This window comes from Ursus americanus, chromosome X (genome assembly GCF_024610735.1).
Source record: "Ursus americanus isolate L20-20 chromosome X, mUrsAme1.1.p, whole genome shotgun sequence".
In the NCBI taxonomy this organism is placed as follows: domain Eukaryota; kingdom Metazoa; phylum Chordata; class Mammalia; order Carnivora; family Ursidae; genus Ursus; species Ursus americanus.
Window position 1 is genome coordinate 46029028 of NC_142164.1, and position 5251 is coordinate 46034278.

At 38.4% G+C, this 5251-nt stretch overlaps 1 pseudogene; it reads left to right on the top strand.

Annotated features, from left to right (window-relative positions):
* The first annotated feature begins 446 nt into the window (after positions 1 to 446).
* LOC123792330 (trafficking protein particle complex subunit 10 pseudogene) lies at positions 447 to 3564 on the top strand (annotated as a pseudogene).
* Positions 3565 to 5251: the final 1687 nt, after the last annotated feature.

A 5251-nucleotide genomic window follows, 5' to 3' on the forward strand; every position in this document is an offset into this window, starting at 1 on the left:
CATAGGATTTCTCTCATCTGTGGAACATAAGAACTAGGATGATCGGTAGGGGAAGAAAGGGATAAAGAAAGGGGGTAATCAGAAGGGGGAATGAAGCATGAGAGACTATGGACTATGAGAAACAAACTGAGGGCCTCAGAGGGGAGGGGGGTGGGGGAATGGGATAGACCAGTGATGGGTAGTAAGGAGGGCACGTATTGCATGGTCCACTGAGTGTTATATGCAACTAATGAATCATCGAACTTTACATTGGAAACCGGGGATGTACTGTATGGTGACTAACATAATATAATTAAAAAATCATTTAAAAAAAATCATGACGAGAAGTGGTGGGGCTGACTGGCCATGCAGGGCAGCTGGCTCAGGAACTGCCTCACGTAGCCTGATGGGTGTCCCTGTTGTGGTACTGCTCAGGCTCGGGCTGGCCTGGAGGCCAGTGATGGTCCATGGATGCCCCTGCAGAGCCGCTGCTGCTGGTGACCTACACCATGGAAAACAAACCCATTGTCACCTGTGCTGGAGATCAGAATTGATTTACCTCTATTTATCCAATGCTTCCCCAGCAGCTTCCAAAAGAACAGATGGAATGGAGAAGGTACTATGGCTGGGCTTCAACGATGATTTACCTAGAATCTAACTTTGTTCAATTCAAAGGGGAACTGCTGCTCAAAAAAGGAAACAAAGTCCCTCTTACTTTACCCTTTCTTCATATTTATTGGATGAAATGCTGTGATATTGGTGTATAAAGTTACAGTAAAAGACGACCTTACCAAGTGGAAGAATGTTCTGAAAGGTCATAGCCCTGTGGACTGGCTAATAGTGGCGGTTAAAAACTGAATGAGAAGAAATCAGAGAGGGAGACAAATCATCAGAGACTCTTGACTCCAGGAAACAAAGTGAGGGTTGTGTAAAGGGAGGTGGGTGGGGGGCTAGGGCAAATGGGTGTTGGGCATTAAGGAGGGCACATGATGTGATGAGCACTGGGTGTTGTATGCAGCTGATGAATCATTGAACACTACATAAAACCTGGAGATGTACTATATGTTGGCTATTTGAATTTAAATAAAATAAAGTTAAAAAAATAAAATGATGCCAAGAAAAAAAAAAAGCCAACATCCTTCCCCAAACTTCTATTGTGGACAAAATAAGAAATGTTTTTTTGTATTAAACAGAGTGGCAGGTGTTTCATGCTCTCTAACCCCTTAAAGGACTCTTCTTGAACTCAGGAATCCTTGGAATATCTTCCTTACCAAATTCAGGACATTGCTTCTTATGTCTTTTACCAAAAATCTAGGCAAGTTTGAGGATGACCTGAGAACCTTGAGGGAGAGGACTGAGCCAGGCTGGAGCTTTTGTATTTCATGGTTCAGGAGGAACTTGCCTTTATATTCAATATGCTGTAGCAATTTGAAGATGCCCTGGTACAATATAATGTACTGGATGCCCTGTTTTCTCAGTATGTTGTCAGCCTTGGTTCTGGGGATGGTGCCAACTGTCTGACTTTTTTCTGCCAGCCAGTGAAAAGCTTGAATGGATTGATCTTCCAAAAGTCCATAGACAAAAATAGTCCTTAAATTTTTAGGGAACCAGAAAAGGCCCCGAATCGCCAAGGAACTGTTGAAAAGGAAAACCAATGCTGGGGGCATCACAATGCCGGATTTTGAGCTGTACTACAAAGCTGTGATCACAAAGACAGCATGGTACTGGCACAAAAACAGACACATAGACCAATGGAACAGAATAGAGAACCCAGAAATGGACTCTCGGCTCTTTGGGTAACTAATCTTTGATAAAGCAGGAAAAAACATCCGGTGGAAAAAAGACAGTCTCTTCAATAAATGGTGCTGGGAAAATTGGACAGCTACATGCAAAAGAATGAAACTTGACCACTCTCTCACACCATACACAAAAATAAACTCCAAATGGATGAAAGACCTCGATGTGAGAAAGGAATCCATCAAAATCCTAGAGGAGAACATAGGCAGCAACCTCTACGACATCGGCCAAAACAACCTTTTTCATGACACATCTCCAAAGGCAAGAGAAACAAAAGAAAAAATGAACTTGTGGGACTTCATCAAGATAAAAAGCTTCTGCACAGCCAAGGAAACAGTCAAAAAAATGAAGAGGCAGCCCACGGAATGGGAGAAGATATTTGCAACTGACACTACAGATAAAAGACTGGTATCCAAGATCTACAAAGAACTTCTCAAACTCAATACGCGAGAAACAAATAATGAAATCATAAAATGGGCAGAAGCTATGAACAGACACTTTTCCAATGAGGACATACAAATGGCTAACAGACACATGAAAAAATGTTCAAAATCATTAGCCATCAGGGAAATTCAAATCAAAACCACACTAAGATACCACCTTACGCCAGTTAAAATGGCAAAAATTGACAAGGCAAGAAACAATTGCGGGAGAGGATGCGGAGAAAGGGGATCCCTCCTTCATTGTTGGTGGGAATGCAAGTTGGTACAGCCACTCTTTGAAACAGTGTGGAGGTCCCTTAAAAAGTTAAAAATTGAGCTACCCTATGACCCAGCCATTGCACTACTGGGTATTTACCCCAAAGATACAGATGTAGTGAAGAGAAGGGCCATATGCACCCCAATGTTCATAGCAGCATTGTCCACAATAGCTAAATCGTGGAAGGAACTGAGATGCCCTTCAACAGATGACTGGATTAAGAAGTTGTGCTGAGGGCTTCAGAGGGGAGGGGGATGGGGGAATGGGATAGACTGGTGATGGGCAGTAAGGAGGGCACGTATTGCATGGTGCACTGTGTGTTATACACAACTAATGAATCATCAAACTTTACATCAGAAACCAGGGATGTACTGTGTGGTGACTAACATAATATAATAAAGAAACATTAAAATAAAATAAAAGTCCATAGACATGGAGAAGTGTGAATTGATACAGAGGCAAGAAGCCACTCGGTTAGATCTGTGCATTTACCTGTTTTCTCACTGGTGCACCTGTGGGAGGTCGCTCAGTATGACCTTGTGTAGCTGCACTACTGTATGCAGGAACTGATGCTCTTAGAAGTCTGTTCCACACAGTGCTCTGGACTGCTGACTTGGAGGCACTGCAGAGGATAGAAGGTTGTTGTGACTGAGTGGAGATAGACTCAAACATTGCCTACACTGTGGGTTAATGGAGTTGTGCTACAGAAATGCTTAAGTCCTTGGGCTATCTGTGTGGACTGTGTCAGAAAAAGGACCTAACTCAGAGGATCTCAATGGGATAGTTGATCCTTTGGCAGGTTTGGGAGCTGAGTGACCTGAAACATCCAACACAGCTCAGAGTCCTTGTAAGAAATTCAAAGAAGCATTTTCATCAATAGAAGCTTTTGAAAAACACTACTTAGATCTGTCCCATGCTGCCATCAAAATGCACACTAGCATTGGAAAGATCCTGCCTGCTAATTTCATTGGAAAGCATCCTGCAGTTTTACATGTAATTGATTTTGAACTTTTCCTTGAGTTTCAAACATTTCACACCTGTAGTAAAAGAAGGTTTGTTATGTATGGGATTAATAAGAAGTATAAATAAATTTGTAGAATGAAAAATGTAGAATCTGTCAACCAATTATCATCAGTTTTTTTTTTTCAATTGCTTCTGAAAACTAGATGGGGAGATTTTCAGCTTGCTACTTTAATCCTTACTGTTGATATTTGTTTCTTTTATTTAATTAAATTAATGTAATGTACTTCTATTATATATGCAGGTGGCATATATATGTAGGTGGTATATATAACATATATGATATATAGTATTATAATTGTATTTAATTGAAGAATTAAAATAAATGGAATTATGAGGAATTATGAGGAAATAAAGAATCTATATCCAGTGGCATAAACTGGGATCCAGATTCTTTTTTTGGGAGGAGGATCCAGATTCTTAAATATTTTGTTACATAATATTTTCTCTAGTTTGTATCAGTTGCCTCTTGTGAGGACTGAAAGCCTCAAGGTCAGTGATGTAAAGTACTCTCTGTGATTTAAAATACCTGTTACATCCATGAGAGAGGGGTGCTCTATGACTGACTGAGAGACAATGTGCCCAAATACTGAAAATGTTGCCCGTCTAGCTCCAGTTTTGGAGTTGGGTTCCAGAGAAAAAACCCAGAACTTACATAATTATCATGTGTTTGATAAAATCAGCTTCTCAAAGAGAAGAAACCCCAGCCGGCAGTGTAATTGCTGTTTCAAAGCCCTGGAAAGGGATATAAATTATAAGGGAAAATATGTTTACATTTCTCAAATGTGTGTTTGAAATGTTAACTTGAAATCTGTAATTAAAAGTAATTTTATTAGATAAAACAAAAAATTCATGGCAAAACCACTAAAACAAAAATTAAAAGATAAGTGGCAAACTCAAAAATTTACTTTAAATTTATATCCATGATAAACTACTCTTCCTAATATACAAAGAATTTCCACAATTGGGTCAGAAAATATCAAAAAATCAATTGAAAAATATGGAAAGAATATTGATAGACATTTCATAGAAAAGGCTCTTAAACATAGGAAAAGATAATGATCTCATTCATAATTACAGAATTGCAATGAGATACCATTTTCACCTCTTTGGCAGATATAAAAAAAAAGTTTGATAACATTCTGTTAGTATGCCTGTGAAAAACAGACAATCTTACTTATTGGTGGAATGTAATTGGTTCAATACTTATGGAAGACAATCTGTCAAAATCGCAATGTATATATCCTTTAACCTAACAACATCTTTTCTATGAACTTATTGTACAAATACACTATAACATTTGTAAAATGAGACATATGCTGCATTAGCCATTGTGGAAATGTTTGTAATAGGAAATGATTGGGCCAAACCTAAATTTCCATTGGTAGAGGACTAAACAAAATATGGTATGCTGATACAATGAAATACCATGAAACATTTCTTAAAGCACTTGATTGAGGTGTGATTGATATAGAAAAAGCTACATGTATTTGTAATGTACACAACTTAATAAGTTTGGAGATAAGCATACACCCGTGAAACCATCACCATTAACTATACCATAAACATATCCATATCATTCAAAAGTTTCCTCCTATCCCCTTTTGTTTGTTTGTTTATTTATTTATTTATTTATTTATTTATTTATGACAGTTTTTTTCAGAGCACTGTTAGTTTTATAACAAAATTAAGAGAAAATTATGAGATTTCCCATACATCCCCTGCCTCTACACATGCATAGCCTCCCTCATTATCA